The following is a 12,565-nucleotide window of genomic DNA, read 5'->3' as shown; positions in this document are numbered from 1 at the left end:
ACTCGTTCGTCAACGATATTTTCGAGCGCATCGCGGGTGAGGCTTCCCGCCTGGCCCATTACAACAAGCGGAGCACCATCAGCTCCCGGGAGATCCAGACCGCCGTGCGCCTGCTGCTGCCCGGGGAACTGGCCAAGCACGCCGTGTCGGAAGGGACAAAGGCGGTGACCAAGTACACCAGCTCCAAGTAAAACTGTTCTCAAACTCATCAAACCCAACGGCTCTTTTAAGAGCCTCCCACAATCTCTGTGAAAAAGCTGCACCATCTTTTCCCGCATTGACTTGATGAGAAATCTCTTTGTGAAGGAGAGAGATTTGTCCCGTTCCAGAATGTTGTGAATGTGGCTTCATACCCGCCCGTCACAGACACTTTCACACAGAAGAGAATCAAACTGAATTGAGAGCGGATTTTAAACGCAGTCTGGCATTTGTGACGGACAATGAGGAGAAGCACAATTTCAGGAGGGAATTATTTAAATTTAATGATAACTATATTCAGAGTTTAACAACTGGTGAGTTAAATTCATAAGGAAATTATTATTTTTTCTCTCGGGTGATGTGTTTCCCGCTCCCGGAACACAGTAAAGGCGGGAATGAAGAGGTTATTTTCGCGCTGAACTGTTTATTCCGCAGTTTTCTCAGGGGCCGGAACAAGCGAGATTTGAGCACACACAGGAACTCAGTCCATTGCAGCGCTTTAAGATCTGCCTCTCCCCGGCCCTCCCTATTCTCCGGACACAAAGCTGCCTGTTCCACCGGCTGGATCGAGTCGGGGATTCTCTCCACACTTCCCAGTGTAACATTCCCGGCCGCTTTCAGGAGAGAGGCTCCGAAATCAGCCCTTTCTCTCTGTCCCTGTGAAGCCTGTGTGAAGGAGTTGGTTGGTAATCTCGATGTTTCTGCTTTTGCAGTGAGCTGAGATTTGCTCCGTTTTAAATTGCTGAACGGGGTCTTATTACTGCCGGTTACTGATGAGATTGACAAGTTCAATCTGTTCCTAAAATAACGCCAGGATTCTGGGAGGGAAAAATCAAGAAACAGATAACAAAGTGTGAGATTCAAATAGTTTCCTGAACATTGAGCCGTTCCGTTATTTGGGATTTTCCTGCACTGAAATTGGCGGGCGTTTCGAATTTGAAACTGTCAGCCAATCAAAACCTGCACATTCTTCTCCCTGGCCTGTGATTGGTTAATGGTTGACTGTCCTTTAGTTTTTAAATATCATTTGTTTCCACAGACAAATACCAGAATATTCTGAAGATGAATAAATGTGATGTTTTCTCCACACAAGTTACAGGGAAGAGTGTCGCCAGCTCCTTCCCACACACATTGGCACTGACAGAGCAAAGAGACACAGACAGGTCATCAGTTCCACAGTCTCAGGCAGCGGAAACTGTTCCAGAGACACATTTTCAACCCATCAATCAAACAGCAGGAGAGACAGACGCTGTGTCCATGTCACCCTAACTCAGTACCACTGACAGGAGGCCCCATAAATCCCAGTGCAAATTCTCACCCATTCTCATCATCACTGTATCAGTTCCACAATGGAGCAGCTGAGTGAAATAATCAATATCAGAGAAAACTGACACATGGTTTCCGGTTAAGAATTACACAATTAACCGTAATAATGTACTCTGAGATTCGAGTTAAATACCAGTTACATCACTCACATCAGGGGTGGCTGTACTAATCCTCAGAGTGCGTCCTCACAAATACATTAGCTGCAAACACAAATATCAGGTGCATTCTCAGATTGAGATATGCTGAAAGCGACAAAGATAAAAACTCTGATTCTTGTTTAAAACTCACCTAGTTTATGAAAATAAAAGATACAATATAATTTCGCTGACTATGAACTGAGATGTAATTTGCAAACTATTGGAAAATTCTCACTGAATCTGTCCCTGAAGGAAGATACTGTATCAATTCCAGACTGTGGTCCATTTTACATTCATGTCAAAATTCTGACTCAGAATCAGACTGAGTGGCACAGATCAAATCAATGTGTACAACCTGAGTTAAACTTCCAGAGCAATCCAGTATCAGGTTGAAGGTTACATTATCTTTCACAATTGTGTTCTGATATTAAATGCTGGTCCAAAACTCTCACATTGTTTGCTTCAAACCTCCCACAGCAATGGTTTCTTTCTGTGCTGGAAATTTACGTGGAATGAATGCAAACTTATAAACTGTCCCAGAGGTTGAAATGTCACATCCTGAACCGCATCCTCCCACTGAGTCACAGTGCCTGACAGGTACAGGATAATCCCCAAACACATATTCAGACTAAGATCCATCATCACACTGAGTCCTGCAGTGTGACAGATGCAGGATATTTCATAGACACATGTTCAGAGTACGATCTGAACACATGCACAGGTCAAGGAGACACAGCCTGAGTGAGTGAGACACAGACAGAGTGAGAATTTGGTAATTTGGTGCAGTGAGGTAACCAGGAAAGGTAAGTAGTTAATCTAATTTTGCTGTTTTTCAGTTAAAAGTGCAGTGTAGATTAGTGTCTGATTGGCTGAAGCTGCCCCCACCCTAATTGTTGAGAGGCAGTTATCTGGCAGTCACCTGAGGCCTGTTGAGGGGCACAAAGGTACACATTGTATTCTTCTCTTTGAAGTTTTAGTGTGAGTCATCCTAAAGTCTGTATAAAAGACAGACAGAAAGTGAACTTAGTAAGCATTGCGCAGGTCAAGGAGACACAGCCTGAGTGAGTGAGACACAGACAGAGTGAGAATTTGGTGCAGTGAGGTAATTCGGTGAAGAGTGGGAGAAGGTGCTTTTTCCCGACTGTTTTGTTCTCTCTCTTTCTTCGGGCCTAATTTCGGGAGCCGTTCGGAGGAGGAGGAGCAGTCTCTGTGAGGATAAAAACCTAACGGTAACTTCGTTTTCCAGTTTTTTCCCTCCAAAAGTGACGGCAGAGGGAAGCTGTGAGCTGATTGGTTGATAGCCCCAAATTTAAAAAAAAACACAGCTAAACTCATAAACTTAAATTAAACTAATTAATTAATTAGTGATGGCTGGTCAGGTGATGTGCTTGAGCTGCTTGATGTGGGAGCTGGCAGATCCCATTGCGAGCTGCAGCGATCACATCTGCTGTAAGTGTTGTCTGCTCGAAGAGCTCTGGCTCAGAGTTGATGACCCGGAGTCTGAGTTTCAAACACTGAAGCACATCCGGGAGGGGGAGACTTACCTGGACACTGTGTTTCAGGAGGCAGTCACACCTGTCAGAGTAAGTAGTTTAAATCCTGCCCGTGGCCAGGGACAGCAGGGTGTGACTGCAGGTCAGGCAGTTAAAGGGAACCAGCAGTCAGGAACTCAGGAGCCTCATCCCTTGACCCTGTCCAACAGGTATGAGGCACTTGCTCCCTGTGTGGATGGCGAACAGGGCTGCAGGAAGGATGAGTCAGCTGACCAAGGCACCATGGTTCAGCAGGCCATTCAAGGGGAGGGAGTAAATAGGCAAGTTGTAGTTGTTGGGGATTCTATTATCAGGGGGATAGATAGTATCCTTTGTGAGCAGGATAAAGAGTCCCGCATGGTATGTTGCCTGCCCGGTGCTCGGGTGCGGGACATCTCTGACCGGCTTGAAAGGATACTGGAGAGGGAGGGGGAGGATCCAGTTGTTGTGGTCCATGTCGGTACCAACAACATAGGCAAGTCTAGGAAAGAGGACCTGTTTAGAGATTATAAAGAGCTAGGATTCAAATTAAAAAACAGGTCCTCAAGGGTCATAATCTCCGGATTACTGCCTGAGCCACATGCAAATTGGCATAGGGAGGTAAGAATAAGGGAAGTTAACACGTGGCTGAAAGAGTGGTGTGGGAAAGAGGGGTTCCTTTTCATGGGACACTGGCATAGTTTTGGGACAGGGGGGACCTATACCGTTGGGATGGTCTCCACCTGAACCGAGCTGGGACCAGTGTTCTGGCGAAAAGAGTAAATAGGGTAGTCAATCGGACTTTAAACTAGAGATTGGGGGGAAGGGAAAGTCAGGGAACCAAGAGGTGAAGTAATCAGTGGGAAGCATAGCTGCTTAGGAATACAAAAAAGCACGAAAAGACAAAACTCAGGAGAGGTTACGATAGTCCCCATCCCACAAAATATGACACAGTGTATGGAAAGGCTCAGTAAACCAAGGTCCACCACACTATGAAAACAAAAAGGGACGGTCAATAGAGAATTAAAGGTGCTATATCTAAATGCGCGCAGTGTACAGAACAAGGTAGATGAGCTTGTGGCCCAGATTGTGACTGGCAGGTATGATGTGGTAGGCATCACAGAGACGTGGTTGCAGGGGGTTCAGGACTGGCATTTAAACATCCAGGGATTCACAACCTATGGAAAAGACAGAGAAGTGGGCAGAGGGGGTGGGGTTGCCTTGTTAATTAGGAATGAAATTAAATCAATAGCACTCAACGACATAGGGTCAGATGATGTGGCGTCTGGGTGGGTAGAGTTGAGGAACCACAATGGCAAAAAAAAACATAATGGGAGTTATGTACAGGCCTCCTAACAGTGGTCAGGACCGGGGGCACAAAATGCACCACGAAATAGAAAGGGCATGTCAGAAAGGCAAGGTCACAGTGATCATGGGGGACTTCAATATGCAGATGGACTGGGTAAATAATGCTGTCAGTGGACCCAAGGAAAGGGAATTCATTGAATGTTTACAGGAGGGCTTTTTGGAACAACTTGTGATGGAGCCCACGAGGGAACAGGCCATTCTGGACTTAGTGTTATGTAATGAGTCAGACTTGATTAAAGATCTTAAAGTAAGGGAACACTTAGGAGGCAGTGATCATAATATGGTAGAATTCAATCTTCAATTTGAAAGAAAGAAGGTAGAATCAGATGTAAAGGTATTACAGTTAAATAAAGGTAACTACAGGGGCATGAGGGAGGAACTGACGAAAATCGACTGGGAGCAGAGCCGAGTGGGAAAGACAGTAGAACAGCAATGGCAGGAGTTTCTGGGAGTAATTGAGGACACAGTACAGAGGTTCATCCCAAAGAAAAGAAAGGTTATCAGAGGGGGGATTAGGCAGCCATGGCTGACAAAGGAAGTTAGGGAATGCATCAAAGCGAAAGAGAAAGCCTATAATGTGGAAAGAGTAGTGGGAAGTCAGAAGATTGGGAAGGCTACAAAAACAAACAGAGGATAACAAAGAGAGAAATAAGGAAAGAGAGGATCAATTATGAAGGCAGGCTAGCCAGTAACATTAGGAATGATAGCAAAGGTTTCTTTAAATACATTAAAAACAAACGGGAGGCAAAAGTAGACATTCGGCCGCTCCAAAATGACGCTGGTAATCTAGTGATGGGAGAGAAGGAAATAGGTGAGAAACTAAATAAATACTTTGCATCAGTCTCCACAGTAGAATAAATGAGTAATATCCCAACAATTCCGGAGAGTCAGGGGGCAGAGTTGAATATGGTAGCCATCACAAAGGAGAACGTGCTAGAGAAACTAAGAGGTCTAAAAATTGATAAATCTCCGGGCCCAGATGGGCTACATCCTAGAGTTCTAAAGGAGATAGTTGAAGAAATAGTGGAGGCGTTAGTAATGATCTTTCAAAAGTCACTGGAGTCACGGAAATTCCCAGAGGATTGGAAAATCGCTGTTGTAACACCCCTGTTCAAGAAGGGAACAAGGAAAAAGATGGAAACTTATAGGCCAATTAGCCTAACCTCGGTTGTTGGCAAGATTCTAGAATCCATTGTTAAGGATGAGATTTCTAAATTCTTGGAAGTGCAGGGTCGGATTAGGACAAGTCAGCATGGATTTAGTAAGGGGATGTCGTGCCTGACAAACCTGTTAGAGTTCTTTAAAGAGATAACAAATAGGTTAGACCAAGGAGAGCCAATGGATGTTATCTATCTTGACTTCCAAAAGGCCTTTGAGAAGGTGCCTCACGGGAGACTGCTGAGTAAAATAAGGGCCCATGGTATTCGAGGCAAGGTACTAACATGGATTGACGATTGGCTGTCAGGCAGAAGGCAGAGAGTTGGGATAAAAGGTTCTTTTTCAGAATGGCAACCGGTGACGAGTGGTGTCCCGCAGGGTTCAGTGTTGGGGCCGCAGCTGTTCTCTTTATATATTAACGATCTAGAAGACGGGACTGAGGGCATTCTGGCTAAGTTTGCCGATGATACAAAGATAGGTGGAGGGGCAGGTAGTATGGAGGAGGTGGGGAGGCTGCAGAACGATTTAGACAGTTTAGTAGAGTGGTCCAAGAAATGGCTGATGAAATTCAACGTGGGCAAGTGCGAGGTCTAGCACTTTGGAAAAAGGAATAGAGGCATGGACTATTTTCTAAACGGTGACAAAATTCATAAATGTCTGAGGATCCTGGGATTATATTCATTGGAGTTTAGGAGGTTGAGGGGAGATCTAATAGAAACTTACAAGATAATGAATGGCTTAGATCGGTTGGACGTAGGGAAGTTGTTTCCATTAGCAGGGGAGACTAGGACCCGGGGGCACAGCCTTAGAATAAAAGGGAGTCACTTTGGAACAGAGCTGAGGAGAAATTTCTTCAGCCAGAGAGTGGTGGGTCTGTGGAATTCATTGCCACAGAGGGCGGTGGAGGTCGGGACGTTGAGTGTTTTTAAGACAGAAGTTGATAAATTCTTGATTTCTCGAGGAATTAAGGGCTATGGAGAGAGAGCTGGTAAATGGAGTTGAAATCAGACATGATTGAATGGTGGAGTGGACTCGATGGGCCGAATGGCCTTACTTCCGCTCCTATGTCTTATGGTCTTATGATCCATCCTCACACTGAGTCCTGGAGCATGACAGATTCAGGATTACTCTCAAACGGTTGTTCAGAGTAAAATGCTGAAAGACACTGTGCTCACTCATAAATAGCAATCACAAGAAGCAATCAGACTCAACAATTGTACCTCTGAGAGATTTAGAAATGGTTAAAAGACTCTCAGAGAGGAAACAATAATGACATACAATTGGAAGACTGCGCGCGCACACACAAGCATACACATGCACAGGTATACACACACAGCTATACACACGTACACACACAGTGTACAGGCCCACACATATTATACACACAGTTGCACACACACGGATACACAAACATACACACAGGTATAATATACACATGTACACACACAGTATACAGAGTCACACACATTATACACACACAGTTGTACACACCCGCACATACATGTATACACACACAGGCACATAAACATTCACACATATTCTCAGACACACACACATATATAGAAACACGCATGTGCTCACAGACAGAGATATACACAGAGACAGATACATTACATCAGAGAAATAATTAATCCAGCTGCAGTGAAGTAACAGAGATATAGTTCTAATACAGGATGGTGAGTTGCAGGAGGAGAGCCTCCAGGTCGCGGTGTCGGCCGCCCTTGTCCCTCTCTAGATGGTGGTGGATGTGGGTTTGGAAGGTGTTGCCAAAGGAGCCTTGGTGACTTCCTGCAGTGAATCCTGTAGCTGGTATACACGCTGCCACTCTGCATCAGTGGTGGAGCGAGTGAGTGTTTATGGATGGGGTGCCGATCAAGCAGGATGCTTTGTCCTAGATGGTGTCAAACCTATTCAGTGTTGTTGAAATTGCAACTATTAAAGGAAATGGAAATTATTCCAATACATTCCTGATTTATGCTGTGTCGACAGGGTTTGGGGAGTCAGGGAGTGAGTGCCTCGCCACAGGAGTCCGAGTCTTTGGCCTGCCTTCTAGCCACAGTGTTTATATGACCAGTTCAGTTTCTGCCCAATGGCAATCAGTCAGATGTTGGCAGTGGGGTTTCAGTGATGGGAATTCCGGTGAATGTCAAGGGGCGATGGTTAGATTCTCACTTATTAGAGATGGTCTTTGCCTGGAACTTTTCAGCCCAAGCCTGGACATTGTCCAGGATTGCTGCCTTTGGACATGGACTGTTTCATTAACAGAGGAGTTGTGAATGGTGCTGAACATTCTGCAATCATGGAAAGCCTGTGTGTGTTTGCAGCACTTACAGCGTGTGTCCCTGTGGGAGTAAATGCCATTTCAGACATTGGTTGCACAAATTAAATGTTTGATGGAACCCCCTTCCAGCCGAGTAAAAAAAACCGTTTCCTGGAAAGAAATGTCAGATATACTTGTGGTGAGAAGCTAAATGTTTCTTTTTACTGTAACGGAAAGTATAAAAAAAAACTATCAGAGAATGGTTTCGATCCATCGACCTCTGGATTATGGGCCCAGTACGCTTCCGCTGCGCCACTCTGCTCCATGTTTGTTATTGCGTTGAAGCGACACAATTCCTTACTTCCGCAATGTTGTTCATCAGGACCACGTGTGCTCGACAGCGCACCCTGGCGGCACAATTCCACTGTGCAACTCACCAACAATGCAACACACACACACACACACACACAGCAGCTGGACACTGTCGCCTCACACAAGATAACACACATCGACTGACTGGACATATATAGAAAGTGTTCCCATTAAGTTCCAGTGTTCTCTGTCTTCAGGTGATGCCCCGGAGGACTGGAGAAGAGCCAATGTTGTTCCTTTGTTTAAGAAGGGGAGCAAGGATAATGCAGGGACCTACAGGCCGGTGAGCCTTACGTCAGTGGTAGGGAAATTACTGGAGAGAGTTCTTCGAGACAGGATCTACTCCCATTTGGAAACAAATGGACGTATTAGAGAGAGGCAGCACGGTTTTGTGAAGGGGGGGTCATGTCGCACTAACTTGATAGAGTTTTTGGAAGAGGTCACAAAGGTGATTGATGCAGCGAGGGCAGTGGATGTTGTCTATATGGACTTCAGTAAAGCATTTGACAAGGTCCCTCATGGCAGACTGGTACAAAAGGTGAAGTCACAGGGGATCAGGGGTGAGCTAGCAAGATGGATACCGACTTGGCTAGGTCATAGAAGGCAGAGAGTAGCAATGGAAGGGTGCGTTTCTGACTGGAGGGCTATGTCTGGTGGTGTCCCGCAGGGATCAGTGCTGGGATCTTTGCTGTTCGTAGTATATATAAATGATTTGGAGAAAAATGTAACGGGTCTGATTCGTAATTTTGCAGACGAAAAAAGGTTGGTGGAATTGCGGATAGCGATGAGGACTGTCAGAGGATACAGCAGGATTTAGATCGTTTGGAGACTTGGATGGAGAGATGGCAGATGGAGTTTAATCCGGACAAATGTGAGGTAATGCATTTTAGAAGATCTAATGCAGGTAGGGAATATACAGTGAATGGTAGAACCCTCAAGTGTATTGACAGTCAGAGAGATCGAGGTGTACAGGTCCACAGGTCACTGAAAGGGGCAACACAGGTGGAGAAGGTAGTCAAGAAGGCATATGGCATGCTTGCCTTCATTGGCCCGGGCACTGAGTATAAGAATTGGCAAGTCATGTTGCAGCTGTGTAGGACCTTAGTTAGGCCACACATGGAGTATAGTGTTCAATTCTGGTCGCCACACTACCAGAAGGATGTGGAGGCTTTAGAGAGGGTGCAGACGAAATTTGCCAGGATGTTGCCTGGTATGGAGGGCATTAGCTATGAGGAGCAGTTCAATAAATTTGGTTTGTTCTCACTGGAACGACGGAGGTTGAGGGGTGACCTGAAAGTGGTCTACAAAATTATGAGGGGCATAGACAGAGTGGATAGTCAGAGGCTTTTTCCCAGGGTAGAGGGGTCAATTACTGGGGGACATAGGTTTAAGGTGTGAGGGGCAAGGTTTACAGGAGATGTACGAGGCAAGTATTTTACACAGAGGGTAGTGGGTGCCTGGAACTCGCTGCCAGATGAGGTGGTGGAAGCAGGGACGATAGTGACATTTAAGGGCATCTTGACAAATACATGAATAGGATGGGAATATAGGGATACGGACCCAGGAAGACGAGAAGATTTTAGCTCAGATGGACAGCATGGTCGGCACAGGCTTGGAGGGCCGAAGGGCCTGTTCCTCTGCTGTACTTTTCTTTGTCTTTGTTCTTTGTTGTAAAATCTCCCCTCTTTCCTCTTGTGTAACTGTGTTATCTGCATCTTCACTCTGTTATTGACAGGTCTTCCCTGATGTTAATTAAACTGCTTTCCGATATTTAAGTATATTCTCTCCCGCTGAACTGTGATTTCTACTGTGGAACCGAGATCTCTACTGTGTAACTGCTCTCTGCTGTGGAATATGATCTCTGCTGTAGACTGTGCCTCTGCTGGGAAACGGCGACCTCTCCTGTGGAAATGTGCTCTCTGCTGGGTCACTGTGCTCTATGCTGTGTTACTGTGTTCTCTGCTGTGGGACTGTGTTCTCTGCTGTGTTACTGTGTTCTCTGCTGTGAAACTGTGCTCTCTGCTGTGGGACTGTGTTCTCTGCCGTGGACTGTGCGCTCTGCTGAGAAACTGCGATCTCTCCAGTGGAAATGTACTCTCTGCTCTGAAACTGTGCTCTCTGCTTTGGAAACGTGGACCACATGTGATGCAGCTGAGGATGCTGAGTGATGTAACGTGGACATGGTGAAGTTACTGGCCAGAAATTTCCGAATTCTATTTTTGTTTTTAATGGACAGCTACAATCCACGTGTTTATTCCAGGACACAACAATGAATAAAAATGAATCAGTGCTGAGCAGATTCTAACATCCCACACCTCCAGTTTGTTCTTATTGAGAACCCCGTCCTCGATGGAAGCTTTTGCTCTCCGAATCAGACCACCACCTCCTGGGAATACAGCAGCGATACCTCCAAGATCTGATCTGTAACAGAATCGCAGAACAATAGTGTCCCCTTTTGACTGAGGGGAACAGGTGCTCCCTATCCGCCCTGTCTATACCTATCATAATCTTGTACACCTCGATGAGATCACCCCTCAGTCATCTCTGTTCCCGCGAGAGAGAGAAAACAAGCCGATCCAACCTCTCTTCATATCCTAAATGTTCCATCCCAAGCAGCATCCTGCTGAATCACCTCTGCACCCCATCCAGTGCAGTCACATATTTGCTAGAATGTGGTGACCAGAATTGCACACGATACTCCAGCTGTGGCCTCACCAACATTCTATACAACTCCACCATGACCTCTCTGCTTTTGTAATCCATGCCCCGATTGATAAAGACACGTATCTCATATGTCTTTTCCACCACCCTATTAACCTACCCTTCTGCCTTCAGAGATCTATGGACAAACACTCCAAGGTCCCTTTGTTCCTCAGGACTTCCCCGTGTCAGGCCATTCACATTAATCCAATAATAATAATATTATATTCTTTATTGTTACAAATAGGCTTATATTAACACTGCAATGAAGTTACTGCGAAAATCCCTACCAAATGGATCACATCTAATATTGCAGCGTTAAATTCCATCAGCCACTTTTCTGCCCATTTGACCATCCCGTCTGTATCTTCCTGTAACTCAAGACACTCAACCGCACTGTGAGCTTGAAACTCAGTGAAAGGATTTCACCCTCCTCTCGGAATCTGATCACCACCTCAATCCCAACATTCAGCTTGGGTGGGCAGACAAGACAACGTCCTTCACGCAGCTCCCCAGCACAGACTGGATAATATCCCAATCTCGTATCCTGCTATTGTCACATTGCTCCACCACCTTGTTCTCTTCACAAAACGCCAGGAATCTGAGACCAATTCTTCAGACCTTTGATTCTCTCTTCAAACAACATCTTGTCCCTGATTAAGTCCATCCTGGGAAGAGGGGCTCGGTATTCTGAGTTTCTCTGCAGACATCCTGTTGATGGACCAAAAGAGGCCTCGCGCCTGAAAGAAAGCCTCTCTCACAGCCCTGTGAGCATGTCTCCATTAGACGGTGCAGTCAACACCTGCAGAGTAGATAACAATGGAGAGAAGTGTGAGCAATTTCAGCGTCACAATTCTCTGGACATAGAATTCAAAATATAATATTACTGAAAATACTGAACTGATCTTCTGGGAGCAGGACTCAAGTCAAAGGGGAACATCCAGTGGATTTTTAGTGGAAAGATTTAACAACTGGATGATGGCAGCTGAAATCAGTCATTACGTTACAATCTCTGTAGATATTCTACTGAATTTAAACCTGCAAAAGGCATATTTTCCGACTAGAAATCCAACACATTTCCCCCTGTTGTGGAGGAAGTTCTCAATCGCACAAGTGGTCAAACGGAATAAGGCTGGGCTGAGATTTGAGTCCAGATTTTTCTTTAGGGAACAGACACTTTACCGGACGAAGCTACAGAGTCTGAGGATGTTCAGCTAATCACAAGGGAATGCTGGAAATACGGTACGGATCTGTAGTATCTGTGAAAAGTGAAATAGTTAACATTTCACAACCTGACCTTTCGTTGGAACGATCTGTTTCTCTCTCCACAGATGCTGCCGGATCAACTGAATATTTCCAGCATTTTCTGTCTTTGTTTCAGATTTGCAGCATCCGCAGTATTTTGCTTTTGGGTCAAAGGACATTGAGTTGCCTTTCCTGCCCTGAGGGTTATTGCAGGTCTCTCTGGCAGTGATTGTCGCTGATTCGGCCAAACATTTACAGTCTAACATTAATTGACCGTGAGAATGGGCGGT

The 12,565-nt window shown here is 45.4% G+C and overlaps 1 long non-coding RNA gene across 1 annotated transcript in view; it reads left to right on the top strand.

The window, feature by feature from the left end:
• Positions 1-10,642, top strand: part of LOC140400002 (uncharacterized) — a 131,795-nt gene extending 121,153 nt beyond the window's left edge. The window contains exon 2 of the long non-coding RNA XR_011937953.1: positions 10,066-10,642. This is a non-coding gene — a long non-coding RNA (uncharacterized lncRNA). The remainder of the gene's footprint in view (positions 1-10,065) is intronic.
• Positions 10,643-12,565: the final 1,923 nt, after the last annotated feature.

The sequence above is a fragment of the Scyliorhinus torazame genome, chromosome 24 (genome assembly GCF_047496885.1).
Source record: "Scyliorhinus torazame isolate Kashiwa2021f chromosome 24, sScyTor2.1, whole genome shotgun sequence".
Classification (NCBI taxonomy): Eukaryota; Metazoa; Chordata; class Chondrichthyes; order Carcharhiniformes; family Scyliorhinidae; genus Scyliorhinus; species Scyliorhinus torazame.
Note: the sequence above shows the minus strand (reverse complement) of the source record. Positions and strands in the feature narration are given on the sequence as shown.